The following is a 19,937-nucleotide window of genomic DNA, read 5'->3' on the forward strand; positions in this document are numbered from 1 at the left end:
AGGTAAGAAATAAGGCCAAAAGAGACCTCTTTTGCTTAGCCAAAAAAATCAGTCTAGGAATATATGTCTACTAGTGTAGACTTAGAATGGGCTTCTGACCATGAGTAGGCAAATTTTATTTTGTTTTTAAGGAGAAATCTGGGATATTGAACTGAAATTTGAAAAGAGGGAATCTTAGGCCTTGAGTGGAGTCTCAGCCCAATTGCTTACTTTCTGTATGTCCTTGGGTATCAGTACAGGAGACTGGGTCTTTTCAATCTTAGAGGAATTCAATTATTGGAAAGATTCACTATCATGACTACAATGAAGGTCATAGGGAAAGATGCACAGGTGCTCAAGTCCCCCAAACCCCAGAGCTCCACTCTGGAAAGAGCAATAGACTTGTCCAATGACCTTTTTGAGCAAGGTCCCTTTAAATGTGGCTGTCCCTCTTTCTTGATAATACATTTTCTAATCCCGCAAGAGCTGGTCAAGCATGAACTCACTCCACAATCACTGGTTGCTATGGTAACTCATCTGTCTCCAAGGGATACCCAATTCTGAGTTGTTAATCTGCCTGATAACTCTTGCCCAAGTTTGTGCGTTGTTCTCTAGACTAATTGGACTTCTTCCCCTCTTGGCTCTGATCGTCAGGGGTACTACTGCAAGGTCTCTGGACAGTTAAAATGAAATTGCCCATAGACATATCTATCTAATCACATTTTGGTTTTCTTTCATTTTGTCTAGACTTGTAATTTTATAAGTAAAGTAAAGTAACAGCATGGAAAAATAAATTTCTCCTTTTCTTTTTTTAATCCTTTTTTATTGAATTTTATTTTTCCAGATACATGTTATGAAAGTTTTTCAACATTCATCCACATGCATATGTATATTTTTAAGTTCCAACATTACCTCCCACCCTCACTTCTCACCTCCCTACCCTCAGTGGCAATCAGGTTAATATGGTATATATACACATTTCTCTTAACTATGTTTACCAATAAGTCATTTTCTGTATGAGTAATTAGGATTAATGGAACGAAATACATAAGAGATTTTTTAAAATGAATGCAGTGTTCCTCAGATTATGAAGGATTTATTTCGGTTTGGTTTGGTTTGTTATTCTTCCTCTGGATGGGGATAGCATTGTCCATAGCCAATCTGATACAGTTGTGCTAACTCTGAACCACTGAGAGCAGCTGCATCCTTCGAGGTTGATAATCTCTCAATGGTTGTTTATATGTACATTGTTTTCTTGGTTCTGCTCCAATTGCTCAGTATCATATTCTGTAATTCATTCCATGCTTCTCTAAAGTCCAACCATTTATGGCTCCTTGTAGAACAATAGTATTCCATAATATTCATGTACCATAACTTGTTTAACCACTCCTCAATTGATGGGTACGCCCTCAATTTTCAATTCTTTGCCCCTTACAAAAGGAGTTGCTATGAATATTCTAAACTCTTTTCATGTTTTATGATTTCTTCTGTATATAGTCCTAGTATTGGAATTTCTGTGTTAAAGGGTATGATCAGTTTCATTGTTCTTTGACCATAGTTCCAAATTGTTCTCCAGAAAGTTTAGATCTGTTCACAATGCATCTGTTCAGCAGGCAAATGAGCAGGCAAATTTTTTAGATTTGTTAGATCTGTTCAGCAATGCATCAATCTCCCAATCCTTCCACAATCTCTCCAACATTGATCATTTTCCCTTTTAGTCATTTTAGGCAATCTGATAGGTATGGGGTGACACCTCATAGTAGTTTTAATTCACATTTCTCTAAACAATAATGATTTGCAGCATTTTTTTCATATGATTATATATAGCTTTAATTTCTTCATTTGAAAACTGTCTATTCATGTCCTTTGAACCTCTCATTTTGCAGCTTATAGTGTTGGAATCTTATCCTCGGAGCCAGGGTCACATAGTCTGGATATGCAGAGACAAGATTTGACCCCAGTTATTCCTGACTTCAAACTCAGCTCATGTGATTCTTATCCTAATTTCTGAGGACTAGAACTGAAAGGAACCTCAGAAACCATGAAATCCCACCCCTTTATATTACAGAACTATTAATAGCATTCTCACACTTACTGAGAAATTTGAACGTAGATTTTTTTAACCTCAACCCTAGTGCCTTATTTTTAGTCCTTTGACATGTCTCCAATAAATAAAGGTATTCAACAATATTCGATAATAGCTCCAAACATTACTTGCTTTCCCAGTGACATATGATATGTGCGCTTGTTGGCTCTCAAATAAAACTAGTCATTAATCTAGAGAGACAAAGTTTCTGGATAAGGAACTTTCACACACACACACAAACACGCATACAAACACAAACACATACACATATACAAACAGATACACAGAAATGTATCACACATATATAAATGGCAATAAGGCAAGGAATGAGAAGCCATGACCTACTCTATGGGCCCATCTACTTCAGCACCTTCTCTTTACCATTATCTTTTTTAAGCAGACACTGACATTTACCAACCAAAGCTGACCACTCATTTTCTGTGGCAAGAAAATTTTTGGTTTAAGCTTCATAAGAACACTGTAATAAGAACAGTATTTTAATGGTGGACCCAGCTTCATGCACCTGCTTTCATAAGAAAAGAACGCTATATAAAGTACTGAGTTCAATTTTTAAATATAAAAATTATTCCTCTTTTCATAAATGGCCAATGAATTTGAACTGACAGCTTTCAGATGAAGAAATTAAAGATATCTTTAGTTCCAGGGAAAAATGCTGTAAATCAGTATTGATTAGAGAAATACCAATTAAAATACCTCTGAGCTACCACCTCATGGCTATCAGACTGACTACTTTGATAGATAAGAAACATGAGCAATGTAGGAGGAGATGTGGGATAACTGGGTCACTAATGTATTGTTCTAAGTGTTGTGACCAGATCCACTCACTCTGGAGAGTAATCTGGAACTATGCTTAAAGGGCAACCAAACTGTGCAAAATCTTACATCCAATAATACCTCTTCAAGGATTGTATCATAATGAGTTCATAAAAAGAGGAAAGGACCCATGTGTACAAAAATATTTGTAGTAGCCCTTTGTTGTGGGGGAACTGAATTTTATGTTGAGGAAATGCCTGTGAATTGGGGAATGGTTGAACAAATTGTGGTATAGAAGCATAATGGAATGTTATTGTTCTATAAGAAATAGTGAGCAGGAGGTTTTCAGAAAAATCAGGTAATACATATGAACTGATGCTGAGGGAACAAGGACAGCATTGTACATGGCAACATCAACAAGGTTTGATCATTTATGATTGGTTTAGCTCTTCTCAGTAGTGATCTAAGACAATTCAAAATGACTTGTAATAGAAAATGCCATTCACATCCAGATAAAAAGCAGTGGATTCTTTTTTTTTAATTGGTGTTTTATTTTGTTTTTCCATGTTATAAAAGTTTTTCAATATTCATCCATTTGCGTATTTGTAAGTTACACAATTGCCTTCCAACCTCGCTTCTGTCCTTCCCACCCCCAACCCATTCCATCAGTTGTAAACAGTCTAGTAAAGGCTATGCATGTTCATTTGTGCTTAATATGTTTAAATATTAGTCATTCTGTATATGAGGAATCAGGTCTAAGAGAAAAGGAAAAAAATATGGGATAGGAAGGGAAGATATATAAGAGAAACTTTAAAAAGTGAACAGTGTTCATTTAGATTCTGTGATTTGGGGAGTGTGGGGATGTGGATTGTGTTTTCTATAAGAGGTCTCCCATGGTGGTCCTAACCCTCTGAACTGCTGAAAGGTGATGTATCCATTGTTACTAATCAACTCACAATGCTGTTGTTGATGTGTACAATGTTCTCTTGGTTTTGCTCCCTTTGCTTAGCATCAATTCATGTAATTCTTTCCATGCTTCTTTAGGGTCAGACCATTCATTTTTTCTTATAGAACAATAGTATTCCATAACATTCATATACTGTAAGTTGTTCAGCCATTCTCCAATTGATGGGCATACCCTTGATTTCCAATTTTTTTCCAATCTTTGCCCCTACAGGAAGAGCTGCTACAAATATTTTGCAACAATTGGGATTTCTCCCATGTTTTATGATTTCTTCTGGATATAGCCCTAGTGTTGGTATTTTTGGTCAAAGGGTATGATCAATTTTATTGCTCTTTGGGCATATTTCTATATTGCTCCCCAGAATGGTAGGAAAAGTTCACAGCTCTACCAACAATGCATTAATGTCCCAATCCTCCCAAAACCTTTCCAACAGTGATTGCTTTCTCTTTTTGTCATCTTAGTCAATATGATAGGTATAAGGTGGTACCTTGCATTTGTTTTTATTTACATATTTCTAAACAATAATTACATGGAGTCTTTTTTCATATGATTATATATAGTTTTAATTTCTTCATGTGAAAACTGCCTATTCACAACCTTTGGCCATTTATCAATTGGGGAATCTTGCAACATTATAAGTTAGAATCAATTCTCTATATATTTTATAAATAAAACCTATATCAGAAGCCCTAGCTATGAAAATTGTTTCCCAGCTTTCTGTTTCCTTTATAATTTTGTCTGCAATGTTTGTATTATTTCTTGCATAGATCTGACCTATAGAGTATTTTGATCTGTTAATTGGTGTATGCTATTGCACATTATGATTAAATCCTGTACCCATTTGAGCTTATTTTGATATAGGGTCTGAGATGTGAGGCTATGTCCAGTTTTTGTCATACTATTTTTCCAATTTTTCCAACATTTTTTGTCAAATAATGAGTTCTTGTCCTAGAAGCTAGATTACTATAATCATTTACTGCTCTTTCTTTTGTATTTATCCTAATCCATTGATTCATTATTCTATTTCTTAAGAAGTACCAGAAAGTTTTCATGACTGCTGCTTTATAGTATAGTTTTAGATCTGGTCAAGGTAAGCTCCTTTCCTTTTCATATTTTTTCACTAAATCTCTTGATTTTTGTAAACTTTTATTCCTCTAGTTGAATTTTGTTAATAATTTCTTAGCAATATAAAATAACTATTTGATAGTTTAATTCATATGGAATTGAATAAATACCTTAATTTGCATAAAATTATAATTTTTATTATATTATCTCTGTTGAACAATGAGTAATTGATTTTTTCTAGTTGTTTAGGTCTGTCATTATTTGTGTAAAAAGTATTTTGCGATTGGGTTCATACATTTTCTGGATTTGTCTTGGGAGGTTGATTCCCAAGTATTTTATGTTATCTACAGTTACTTTAAATAAAATTTCTTTTTCTATCTCTTACCCTTGGGTTTTGTTTCTCATTTAAAGAAATGTTGCAGATTTATGTTCGCTTATTTTTATCTTGCTACTTTCTTGAAGTTGTTAACTTTTTCAAGTAGTTTTTAGTTGGTTTTCTAGGGTTCTCTAAGTATACCATCATATCATCTGCAAAGAGTGAAAGATTTGCTTCCTCAATGCCAATTCTAATTCTTTCAGTTTCGTTTTCTTCTATTATTGTTAGCATTAACATTTGTAATATTAGTAATGGTGTTAATGGGCATATTGTTTAATCCCTGATCTTAATAGAAATGTCCCTAGTTTATCTCCATTACATATAATATTTATTAATGGTTTTAGATAGATACATAATATTATTTTAAGGAAAACTTCCTTTATTCCTATATTCTCAGGTGTTTTTAATAAGAATGGATGTTGTATTTTGTCAAAGGATTTTTCAGCATCTACAGATATCCATGATTTCTCTTGGTTTTGTTATTGATATGTTCGATTATGTTGAGTATTTCCTGAATATTGAACCATCCCTGTCTACCTGGTATAAATCCTACATGATCATGATGCATTATCCTAGTCATAATTTGCTGTAATCTTTATGCTAAAATTTTTATTTAAGATTTTTTTGCATCCATGCTCATATTGATAGATTGGTAGATAATTTTCTCTATAATCTTTCAAAGACTGATTGCCACATAATAATTAAGACTAAAGTAATAATGATTATATACCTCTAAGAGGTGAGTATTAACTTTGGATTAGAGGTAGAGAGGTGATGCTTCTTGTTGGTAGTATCAGGGAAGGTTTCATGGAGAAGAAAATCTTGTATTGCCAAGAGAAGAGACAAGGCTTGTCCTTAGCTATAAGCATTAGTTTTCTCACTACCTGTGAGATCTTGGATAAATTCAACCCACTTTTATGCCCTGGTTTCATCCTCTGTACAATAAGGGGGTGATACAATTAGCTAACTATTATACATGCATAATAGATATGAAGATAATATCTGTCTAAACTGCTCAATGTGACAAATTAGTTCAAAGTCAAGTGCAAGTCACAGAACTACTCCCATTTATCATTCAACACTGAAAAATGGGGTAATAGTCACCAACCTGTCCTTTCCTCCCCACCAAAAAAATACTTTGAAAGATAATATGTCAATAATTAACTCATATTAAAACTATTGGATTATTAATAACATGGTAACCAAGGTAGGGCACCAATTCACAAAGTGGGCACTTGTTACACTAAGATTTCTCTTTCCACATGATATTCCATGTGTTACATATCTTTCTGTGTTAAATCTACAGTCAGAAAATCATACTTTAAATCTAGCTTCCATGATACCTATCAGTATGACTATGGGTTAGTTTCTTTTTTTTTTTTTTTACAAATTTTTTTTAGGTTTTTGCAAGGCAAATGGGGTTAAGTGGCTTGCCCAAGACCACACTGCTAGGTTATTGTTAAATGTCTGAGACTGGATTTGAACCCAGGGACTCCTGACTACAAGGCCGATGCTTTATCCACTATGCCACCTAGCCGCCCCTGGGTTAGTTTCTTAATCTCTAATCATCTCAGTTTTCTCCACTGTAAGATGTGAATAATATTAACACCTACATCCCTGGATCAGATAGTATTTGTAGAGTATTTGGCATAGGACCTGGCACAATAGCATTGTACACAACAACATCAATAATGTTTGGTGAAAAAATGTCATCCACATCCAGAGAAAAAAAGAAACTGTGGAGTATTAACAAATATCAAAGTATAGTAATTTCACTTAATTTTTTTCTGTCTTATAGTTTGCCACTTTTGTTCTCATTTTTCATTCAAAACATTACAAATATCAATATAAAGCTCTCAAGCCTTCAAACTCTACTACAGCAAACACAACTTATGGACTGGCTAAATTGTTTGAATGCCAAGAAGATTCTTTTATGGAGAATACATACAAAGCCCAGAGCACAAGCTCACAGGGGGATCAGGAAAAGCAAATAAGGCTACTTTCAAGGTGTGTCTTTCCAACTTTGGAATTGATTGTTCAACAATGGAGACATTGACCAAGGACCACCAGGATGGCTAACTTTCATCAGAGAAGGTACTGTGCTCTATGAACAAAGAAGAATAGAAGTAGCCCAATCTATGGCAGGACATTGTGACCTCATATTGTTTGAATACGCTACAGTCCAATATACTGTAAGACTTCAACATAGCAATGTTGTTTCGGTCCTCTTCTCAGAGGAAGAGCAATCATCAATATGGAAATATGTTTAACATGATTGTACATGTATAACCTATATCAGATTATTTGTTGTCTTGGGGAGGAGACACAAAAAGAAAAAGAGGGAAAATATGGAAGTTAACAAGTTATAAAATGAGTATCAAAAACTATCATTTCATATAAGTGGGAAAAAATAACATTGAGACAAAAAGAGAAGGGAACAGTATCTAGTCGCAGTCAGCTGCACCATCTCTCTAGAAAAACATTCTAGAGCTCCTGTACTGGAGAATTGTTTAGGGTCCTTACCTTCTCCTCCACTCCTGCTTAAAGTAAAATTCTCTTTTTTTCTATGGTGCTCACATATTTGCATTCAACTTGACTTGGTAGAAGCTGATGCTCTGGACTAGCCAACTTTTGCTAGGGATGAGCTTGCAAAAACAAAGTGTATAGCTAGTTTTCTCTGCAGGTGGGTTGGGGTGATTAGCAGCAACACCTAATAACATGATCCCTTGGCTAATTTTTGTCTGAGACAACAGGCTATAAAATCATTTGTGCTTCTATAGTATATTCAAGTTTGAACACTGTTTCCCTCATAATAGCCCTATTATTCTTCTTCTGATTCTCATCTTATAGTTAAGGGGGACTAAGGCTGAGATGCCAGGTTCCTTAGCTACAGTTGCAAACCTGGTTGTAGGAGCCAGAATTTCTATGGAGCTCTCCCCACAGATTTCCACAGTTATCTTGCTGCTTGTACCAGAGACCATAATCGAATGGGGAATAAATAGCTTAGACCTGGACTCTTAATAACTCTTATCCTAGGAAATGCACCCTGGAAGGGAAGAATCATCATAGGAGTTAAAATATTAAGCAGCAGGTACTACTCTAAGGACTTTATAAAAATTATCTCATTGGATCTCCATGACCAGTCAGGCTTAGCCATTTTCTCTTGTATTCTTTGCCCCTATATCTCTTTCGATTTCTGAAATCATAATCAAATCAAAACTCCCATCACTTCTAGGAAGAATGTAATAATCAATTCATCTCTCACTCCATGTATAATTCCTGTAGCTTACCAAAGCAAAGTACTCTTCAAACCCTTGTGCTTTACATCATAATTAGAAAGTGTGTTTATTGAATGTAGACACTCATTTACTGTTCTGTTTGGATCCCCAAGTGTTAGAACAAGAGATAAAAACTGAAAATATTAGAAGTAGCAACAACAACAAACAGTTCAAACATGATTAAGCTACAATTAGAATGAAGCAAGACCTAGCAGAGGCTACATTAAAAGACTGTACTTGTTGTAGCAGTATATATTGAAAAGGCAAAGAACTGGGTTTGTGACTGAAAATATGCACTTCAAAGTCATACATAATCCTGAACAAAACAAAATGAACCATCTATGAGTTGTCAGATTTTCAGAATTTTGTTGCAAAAAGACCTGAACTTAAGAAAAAATTTTACATACAAGATCCAAGAAATTATATTCCTCTTTTAAACATCAAAAAATAGTCATAAGGTACTCAATAAGAACAAAATATTTTACTTTCTATATGTGGAAATATTAAGCTTGTGGTAATATTGTCATTAGTAATCGGTTTCCTTGAAAGAAAGATTTGGCTAGAGCTCAGTATGATGTTATTCTAAAATGTAAAATTATGTAGGAATTTGAGAGGAAAAACTGAGAGCTGGTTCTTGCCTTCATTATTAAAGAAGACCAAAATGTTATCACCATGTTAGAAACAAAGTACAGTATGTCTAGCTGTGGTTGAGCAGATCAATATGAACTTGGTGTGTGCTACCACAGGTTGATCACAAACAGTCCATGTGAAGTTCTAGCATGGTTATTCTAAACTTGTGCATCTCACATTTCTTTTTAGGTGTTTCAATTTCTACTCAATCATAGAGCACAGTGCCCTCAATGATGAAGGTGTGCCATTCTGGGTGCTTCAATGCTAGTGTCTCCCATGTTGCAAAATCAGTTCCAACGTTCTTAAGAGAAACTTTCTCCATTTGCTTTTTCTGACTTAGCTTTGCATTTTCCCTGTATGAGTTCTCAATTAAATAGCCTTTTTGTCCCAAAGCATATTTTGGCATTCTAACAATATGCCAAGGCCATCAGAATTGTGCTGTCTACAAGTAGAGTTGGAATGCTTTGCAGTTTAGCTCGAGAAAACACCTCAGTGTCTGGTATCTTCTCCTGCCAGATAATCTTCCCAATCTTCTTAAAATAACTTAAACAGAAGTGATTCAGTTTCCTAACATGACCCTAGTAGACTATCCAGGTTTCACAGAGACGCAGCAATGAGATCAGCACAAAGGTTTTGTAAACTGTCATTTGGTATTCAGTCTAACATCTCTTCTCTCTTATATTTTTCCCCAAAAACTCCTGTACACTGAGTTAGTATGCATATATCAAACTGCTTTAAAAATGTGTACCTCCCTGGAAAGTATGGCTGTCAAGGTAAGTGAACCTAACTCACAATATTCAAAACTGAACCATTTAAAGTAACCATTGGTTCCACATACGCATGGTGTGCTGCTGGTTGATCAACACAAATCTTCACATGGTGTATATTTTAGGCTAAAATTAGCACAAGCAGCAGAGAATCAATTCCTACTTTGGTATCCCTCAACTTTGAAGGCTGCTCTTCAGAGATGATTGAACATAAAATCATCTTTAACATTATCATGCTCCAACAACTCCCTCTACTTTGTTTTTGGTTTGTAGTCTTTTAAAGTTAAATAATTTACCAACAATGCTTTAATCAACCTTGATGGCATGTTCATCTTCCATGAAGACATTTCATAACTTTGTGAAAATCTCATGGTAACAAGCATGGCATCAAGGACACAGCCTTGGTGATTCCATTGGTGACCAGGAAATCATGAGAGCATCCTTGAGCTATCCAGAATCTAGGCACGTATGCCATCTTGAAAGTGATGTACAATACAGATGAACTCCTCTGAGCAACCAAATTCTGACATAATTTTCCATGACTGATAGTATCAAAGGTCTTGGCCAGATCAAATGTTGAAAACAGACCTCTGCATCCCCTGCTCCTAAGACCTGCGTGGTTAAAGCACTGGTCTTAGAAATCAAGAGAACCTGAGTTTAAAACTTACCTCAGACACTTGACTCTTATTAGCTGTGTGACCTGGGGCAAGTCACTTAACTCTGACTGCGTGGCATCCAGGGCCCTCTCCCAGTTGTCCTGATTCATATCTGGCCACTAGACCCAGATGGCTCTGGAGGAAAAAATGATGCTGGTGATTTAGCATAGCATCCCACTCACTCACTTTCAATTCATGTGATTGTCACCTCCTTGATGTCAGGGTCTTCATTCACAGGACAAACAACAAACACCCTTTATGATCCCAACCTGCTTTATAACACTAAATCTATTACTAACTTATGGATACTTGGGCAATCTATCCCACTTTTCTAGGATTCGATTTCCTCATCTACAAAATGAAATTTTATATTAAAATAAAAAGAATCACATGAAATGGACAAAAACAGTATCTGATATACATCAAACATCAGTATTTGAGAAATCCATGCTGAAAACAACCGGTGGAAAATGAAAGTATTGGGGAGTTAGTCAACTAGATGGTTAAAGATAGGTTGAGTTCTACACCTCAACACTTTTTCTCTTAATAAACTCCAAATGAGTGAATAAGCTAAATATTTTTTTCAAGATAAAGGAATTAAAAAGAGCAACATATCTGTGTTGCTTATGGAAAGGAAGAACATTTTTATCAGTCAAATGAATGGATTAAATGCTTTTAGAAAACTCTGATCAGATTGATTATGGAATACAAATTAATAAGTATTTATTTAGCACGTACTATTTCCAGGGACTGGGCCAAGTATTTTGCAAGTCTGATCTAATTTTATCCTTATAATAAAACTGTGATGCAGTTTAACAGATAATGAAATTGAGATAGAGAGATTACATTATTTGCCCAGTATCACAAAACTAATAAGTATTTGAGGCTGAATTTGAACTCAGGTCTTCCTGACTCCAGACACAGATCCAATGTACCACCTACCTGCCTTAATTGTCTTGATTATGAAAAGATTAAAAAAGATCAACAGGGCAAAAACAAACTCTGAACAAAAAGAGATTAAGGCAAGATGCTTATAGTATATAGGAGGCATTCCAAAGTCTTGATTTATAAAAAAAAAATGATAGAAAGCAGGGTAAGGTGACTGAGAATTAGCCCTTGTTTGATTTCTCTGACTGCTAGTGCTCTGTATCTTTGATTCTTTTATCCCATTAGCTATATTTGAAATCTCTTCGAGCTTTAAAGAAATGAAAACTGTCATTGTTGTTGGTCATCCTTGTTTTTCAAAGACAGTCAATGGCATCATAGAAGTGACATCTTGATTTTCCAGTGAATTAGATTTCAATGAGGCAGGGATGTACCTAAGATATATTCTATCCACTACAGTCATTGGAATGCAGTGACAATAAAGAAGTCCAGATGAGTGATGATGGCCGACTTGGGATACATGGGTAACTTTGGCTTTTCTAAATTATTGTCTTTCCCAGGTCTCAGTTTGTCTGGGCCAATGCCCTTTAAATGACTAAGGGCTACATAAAAATTGAGACAAATGGTGGCCCCATGAAAACTATGTAAGTAAAGAATGATTACAGAAATAAAGAAAAATCTAATAGAACATATATCTAAGTCAATATATGGCTGTAGATCTCCCAATGTATGTATTATTGGCTTCAGTTTCTAATTGAGTGTGACACCACACATTGAGAGAAGATTCCTGTGCAGTTCACTTCCACTGGCCTCAGCTATTCCCCACGGACAACAGAACAGCACAGCAGACACTATCTGACACAAAGCAAAGCAATTCCTGTATTCCCTTCCTGACTCTCAAGTCCCCAAATTCCTGGCTCTTACCACTTTGCTGGTTGATTGGTTGGTTGTTGTCTTTTATTATTGAAGAAAATTTAAATGATATCACTATGTCTTCCAAGGTCATCTTTGTCCAGTGGCAACAGAGTCAAGACAATTTGTGATGCCTCTAGACATAGTGGATCACCTTGGTATCTTCACTGCTTAACCACGCTCTGACTACTTCATGACAGTTGGAACACAAATTGTTCTCATCCCTCCCAATTCACCAGTGGAAAAATCTCACAAGCTTGGGGTAGAGACTTCCCTTATCTCATCAATGGGTTTGAGATTCCTTCAGTTACTCTCAACCTGGTTTAGTCCATGTGCTGAAAGGGATTATTAGGGTATGGTCACTATGCATGCTGCAGCTTCTTGGAGCCACAGATGAGAGTTAGGTAGCTCAGTTGGATATCAAAGGTGTAGCACAGCCCTGTAAAGGATTTGTCAGCCCTCACACCAGAGGTACTAGTCTTCCTTGGACACACCCTACACCTCTCCTACCACAGAGGACTAAGAGACACAGATCACTACCAGGATTATCACTTCTAAATCTCCAACAGATACTATCTATACATATTGTCGAAAAGTATGCTCACTTGGGAACAATGATGTCTGCCTGTCATCTCTGCTCCTAGGAAAGCATATACTCTACAATAGGAGCTTTAGTTTACAGTAGGTAAAGACAATTAGGTGCTCACACCAAGTCTATCAGTGTGTTAAGGGCCCCAGGAGGACCAGGACACCAGCACCCAAGGTGAGAAAGTCCTGCCCTAGTCATAAAACCTCAGACCAATTCAGAAAACCCTAGGCAGGTCAGAAATGGAAGTCTTCTCAAAACTCCTTTGTCTTTCATAAATAGGATTGGGCCTATAAATGATGGCTATGCTTTAGCCTGGTTGAGATAAATAACCCCATACAAAATAAACAAACAAAAAAGATGTGACGATTGAGTGTGAAGTCCCATTCCTTGGTAGTCTTTTCTGAACCACTAGACTGTTTCATAATTATTGATGTTTCTATAGTACATTAAAGTTTTCCTCACAATAGCCCCATTGTTCTTATTCTTATTCTAAATCTTATGGGCATGGGGACTGAGAGTCTGAGATGCCAGGCTGTTTACTTACAGGTGCAACCTGGTGTCCGATTCAATATTTTTAATATTTTCCCAAGCATTTCCACAGCCACCATCCTGCTTGTAGCAGAGAACATGAGTTAAAGAGCAATAAGAATTGATCAAGTGCCTACTAAGTACTAAGTACTGTGCTACAAGCTTTATACATATTATGTCTTTGGATCTCTATGACCAGATAGGCTTAACCATTTTCTCCTGTGTACCTTGCCCCTCCATACTTTTCCATTTCGAGAAGCATAATCAAATCAATACTGCCATTATTTCTAGGAAGGATGTACTAATTGTCTCATTTCTCACTAGTTGTAGAATTCCTGTAACTTTCCAGAGACAAGATATCCCTCATTTCCTTGTGTGTTTTCTACCCTTATTAGAATGTAAGTTTCTTAAATGTGTGTATCTATCTTCTGTGTATCTATCCCCAAATGTGTATCTGTATATCTTCTGTGTATCAAACCCTAAATGTTAAAAAAGAGGCAAAAAAAACAATCACCGTGTATTGGAAAGAGATTTTTAGGAGGAACATTTGCAAGAACATCATAGTCAGAATTCAAAACCCTCAGATTATGGAGCAAATGTTAGAAGCAATAAGAAAAAGCAATTCAAATATGGAAAAGCCAAATTTAGAATGACAGAAGATCCAGTAGTGGCTACATTAAAAGAATGAAGATGTTGGGATTGTGTATATCAAAGAGCAAAAGAACTCAACTTGTGGTCAAAAATATCATACACAATAAAGGTAAGCATAATTCTGAATAATACAATATGAACATTCAATGAATTGCCAGACTTTCTGGATTTTGTTGCCAAAAAACCTGAGCTTAACACAAACTTTGAAATGCATGCTACAGGATAAATATAAGGCAACCAACAAAGGCTAATCACAATCTAGTCAATAAAGACAAATTATTTATTTTTAATACATGGAAATATAAACCATATGCCTTGGTTTTTCATTAGTAATTGGGTGACTTTAACGAAAGATTGGGATAGAGCTAAGTATGATGTCATTCTTACAAGTAAAATGGTATCAGAAAACATAAGAAGAGTTATTGTCTTGTATAAATGATGTGAGACAGTAAGAACTGAAGGTTGGTTCTTGTCCTTTGTTTATTGCAGATCAAAAGGTCATCACTATGTTAGAGAAAAGTGCAGTGTGTCCAATTGTGACTGGTCAGACCAATATGAGTTCAGAAAGCTCTACCACAGGTCAGGCACAAATAGTCCATGTGAAGCCCTGGGATGGGTACTCTAAACTTGCTCACGTTACATTTTCAATGAGCTGCTCCAATTCTGACTTATTTAGCACTACACCTTCTCTGATGAGACCCATTCCTGTGTCAATGTCTGCCATATTGCCCCATCAATTCCAAAGTTCTTAAGAGTGATCTTGGGAGTGACCTAATATTACATTTTCTGACCCCACTATAAGCATTTCCCATTTGAGACCACTCATAAAATAGTATTTTTGTCAAGTATATGTTTGGCATTTGAGCCCATCAGAGTTGCACTCTCTATAGAAGTGATCTGATGCTAGGCAATTGAACTCAAGAAAGGATGTCAGTGTCTGGTATCTTTTCCTGATGGTGACCTTCAGAGTCTTGCTAAGTCAAATTAAATGGAAGCAATTCAGTTTTCTGTCATGAGTTTCTTAGATGGTCCTTGCTTTAGCACAATGGCTCTGTAGACCTTCGGTTTAGTAATCAATCTAATAGCTCTTTTCTCCTATACCTTTTTTCCAAGTGTCTTGAACATTGAGCTAGATCTGGTCATGTGTGAAGCAAAATGCTTATTACTGTGTTCCTCCCTGGAATGTATACTGCCAAGGAAAGTGAACTTGCATTATTCAGAACTTTGTTACATGCTATAACCCTTGCTTCCATATATGGATGGTATGTAATTACTTGATGTAGCACCTGTGTTTCTGTGGTGTTAATCTCAACTTCATCTCAACTTCAAAAGCTCTTCTTCAGAGCAACTGAGTGTACAATCATCTACAAATAGAAAATCACAAACCAATACTCCCTCCACTTTTGTGTTGACTTGTGGCCTTTTGAAATTAAAGAATCTACCATCAGTAAGGTAATTGACTTTGTTGCCCAGTTGATTCTCAATGAAGATGTTTGATAACATGGCTGAAAACGTCATGTTAAAAAGCATGGGATTAAGGATAAACCCTTGTTTCACTTCATTGGTGACTGGGAAATCATGAGAGCATCATCTGCTATTCAGAACCTAGGCAAACATATCATTGTGAAATTGCAGTACAATATTAAGGAACTTCTCCAGACACCCATATTTTGACATACTTTCCTTAAGTGCTCACTACTGATGGTATCAAAGGCCTTTGTCACATCTACAAATTTTGTAAATAGACTCTCTTCTGCTCCTGGCATTTTTCCAGCAGACAGCACATAGACTATACCTTGGCCTTTCTAAAGTCACAGTGGCTCTCAAGTAGGTGACCATCTTCTAACTGAAGGATCAATTCATTGAGGAAGACTGGCAAGAATCTTGCCAGTGATGAATATGACATAAATCTGCATGTAAATGTCACAGGACAATCTATTACCTTTCCCTTTATAGAGATGGACAATGATGGTATCTCTGAAATCCTGGGGGATAACCTACTCTTGCCTTATAACCTGGAAATTTTCTGTCAGTTTTTGTATGTGTATTGGAAGGAGGATTGTAGTTTGGGAAACTTACTCTCATCAGAATGGGTTAAAAAGAGAACCATTTAAATGGATATAGATAGATTTAGACATATAGAATAGTAGAAAGTCATCTAAGTTCTGAAAGCAATGAGGTCAAAAAAAAAATAGGGAGGCTTCTGAGTTAGAAGATAATGGGATTAAAGGGGGGTGCCAAAAGTAACAGGAATAGATAGTTTGGAAGTATTTGTAAGAAAAGGATTGTTTAGGTGGTGGTAAGCTAAGGAATGGAAGAGCAGGGTCACAGGTAGAAGTAAAGCAGAGGAGGGAGGAAGGGGTTCTTGCTTTCAGGACATGTTATAAAATTGAGAGATTCAAAGAATCAAAATAAAAATCAAGAGGAGAATTTGTTTTGTTAAAAAGGCAATAATGGGGCGGCTAGGTGGAGTAGTAGGGGCAGCTAGGTGGCGTAGTGGATAAAGCACCGGCCTTGGAGCCAGGAGTACCTGAGTTCAAATCCGGTCTCAGACACTTAATAATTACCTAGCTGTGTGGCCTTGGGCAAGCCGCTTAACCCCATTTGCCATGGAAAAACCTAAAAAAAAGGCAATAATTTTTCATGGTCTCAGATAAATTTAAAGCTTAATTAGAGTTAATGAGAAGAGAAAAACAGGGAAACTACACTTTATGTTAGCCATATTAATCCATATTGTTTTAAATAACAATTCAATGTAATGGAGAAATACTGCTGTGGTACTGGAAATGATGAGCCAGTGAATATAGAAAACTATAGAGAGACTTGGTCTTAGGAAGGAAGATGTTATCCACCTTCCAAGAAACAGAGGATTGGAGGAAATAAACATAGTAGGTCTAACATTGATGTGTATTAATGTGTGTGTGTATATATATATATATATATATAGATAGATAGATAGATAGATAGATAGATAGATAGATAGATAGGAAATTGATGTGCATGTGAATGAATATATATATATATATATATGTTTATATGTTTATCTCTAGAGGTATATATAAATGTGTACATTTGTATATATATATATATATATATATAGTATATATGTGTGTGTGTGTGTGTGTGTGTATATATATAATATATATATATATATATATATATATATATATATATATGTTTGTACACAGTATATCTATACTTAAGTAAGTAGTTGTTACCCCAAGGTTACTCTTCTCCCACCATATTCCAGGTTCCACATTCTTTTCTGTGATGGGTTTAAATTCAGGAACATCTTAGCTCAAATCTAGACTGCAAGCTTCCTATCACTGTGACTCTGGACACATCACTTAACCTCTGACTTCCTCAGTTTCCTCCACTGCAAAATCCAAATAAAAATCACACCAACATCCCAGGAATAAGATAATATTTGTAACAGCATAGGGCCTAGCACATGCTGGCCCTTCACAGATACTTGCTTCTTTCCCTCCCTTCCTATAACTAATAGAGGAGTTTCATCATGTGCCACAATCCTGAGTTTTGTTGCATTTTAGTCATTGTTCAGTTATGTCTGACTTTGCTAACTTCGGGGGATTTTCATGGCAAAGATACTGAAGTAGTTTTTTTTTTTTAATTTTCTTCTCCGTCTCATTTATATAGATGAAGAAACTGAGGCAAACAGGTGAAGTGATTTGCCAAGGGTCACAGAGTTGCTGAGAATCTGAGACCATATTTAAACTCAGGTCTTCCTGACTCCAGGCCCAGCACTCTATCCACCAAGTCACCTAGTTGCCCACCAAACCTGAACTAAACATCTTCAAGTTCAGTCAAGTTAAGGCTTAGTTCATATCCATAGTCAGACCATCAACAAGTCTAATGACCAGACCATTTCGTGTTTGTCAGGAACCACTGAATTTCTCCCCTTCCAATAATAGGAGTTTAATAAATATTAGGTGGTTTTATATGTTGTTCTTTGTTCATTTTTCCAATTCTTTTAAAATTTAATTCTATTTAAAATTGTTTCTTTTTAATTGATATTTTATTCATTTTTTGTTTGTCCTTTGTTTTTGAAGATAAACAATGATATCAGGAAGGTGATTTCTTTGCAAGTTAGTGAACTGAACTTATTTCAGGCAGAGCCATGAAAAGTCAACATCCTTACTCTCACCTTGAGAGTCATTTGAGTTCCAGCGCTAATACAGAGATCAGGATGAGTGTTGATGCTCCAGATGCAGTGGAAACGCTTTGTCTCTTCAAGCAAAGATATTTCCTGGATCTAAGCTTGTCTGAAGAAATGTTCATATAGGATTAATGTTTGGTAAGAAATGTGGCAAAAAATTACTTTTTTTTTTACCTAGTCAAACACTTATCAGTTGTGTCACTCTAGGGAAGTCACTTTATGAGATAGATTTTTCTTATTTGTAAAAGTGCCTCATTATGAGTATTATGAGGATTAAGACTTGCAAAATGCTTAGCATAGTACCTGGTAATATTAAAGCTTAATAAATGCTTATTCGAATGTGTTATAAATGGCTCATGAATACTTAGTCCAGAGTGATTAAAATTTTTTATTAAGACATTTTAATAAATAGTTAACCTGACTCAAGTGGAGAGGGCTCCCAAAATACTAAATTGCTAAGTGTTATATACACTTTGAAAGGCGTTGTCCCTTCCCCTTCATGCTGATCATAGGCTGGGGTCACACATCTAGTTGATATATTCATGCCATACGTTTTCCCCACCCTGCACATTGTGCTAATGAGCAAGAACAGCTACCTCCTTAAGTAGGTGCAAAGGAAAATAGCACAGACTTGCATTTAACCTCTGCAAAATTATTTCACCTATTCCTTTTGTCTCAACTCTGTCCTTCCTGTAAACAGGTTGGCATCTCTGGGGTTTCCAAAACGACTAGATATTCTGGCATTCGTAATGTATTATTCTCACAGACCAACTGGTGCAATTCCTATCCAACTGTCCTAAGCTTAGAGATGAAAGTTATCTCAGAGGCCATCAAATCCCACCCCTTCATTTTACAGAGAGGAAAGCTGAGACACAGAGTTATTAATGCTCACAGTTTCTGAGAGTCTGAGGCAGAATTTGTACCTAGGGCTTTTTAATCCTATCCCCAGTGCCTTTTCCTTAGTCCCTTGATATCACTCCAATTAGCCAAAGGACCTCAACTCATCTCAGATCACAGCTCTCATTATTGTTTGCTTTTCCAGTAGTATATGATGCTTTGATATCTGCACTTGGGAGTAAAACAAGTCAACAAGGAGAAAAAAAGTTCCCTATTAGCACCTTTCTCCTTTCCCTTTCAAATACACACACCCACATAAAGAAAAATACACACACACACCCACATACACATACACACACACACAGACACACATGCACACCAATAAGGCAAAGAACGGGAACTCATGATCAAGCTTATGGGCACCCACCCTTAACCTACCCATGAACAAAAACATTATTTGAATTACAAATACAACTATTTAATCACTATTTTATGTTCATGTTCAGGTAGTTCCTTGTGTGTGTTTGGCAGGTATTTTATACTGTCTATTTTATTTAGTCTCAAATAATATAGTATGGTTTCTCAGTTATCCTCTAATGATTAAATCTATTTTAGATTTAGCTTTGAGATGATGACTAACATGACTGCTCCCCCCCCCCCTTTTGGTGAGGCAATAAGCATTAAATGACTTGCCCAGGATTACCACAGGTAATAAGTATTCAGATGAATTTCAATTCAGGTCCTCCTGACTCCATGGTTGAAGATGCTCTATCCACTGTGTCT

This window comes from Macrotis lagotis, chromosome X, assembly GCF_037893015.1.
Source record: "Macrotis lagotis isolate mMagLag1 chromosome X, bilby.v1.9.chrom.fasta, whole genome shotgun sequence".
NCBI lineage: Eukaryota > Metazoa > Chordata > Mammalia > Peramelemorphia > Peramelidae > Macrotis > Macrotis lagotis.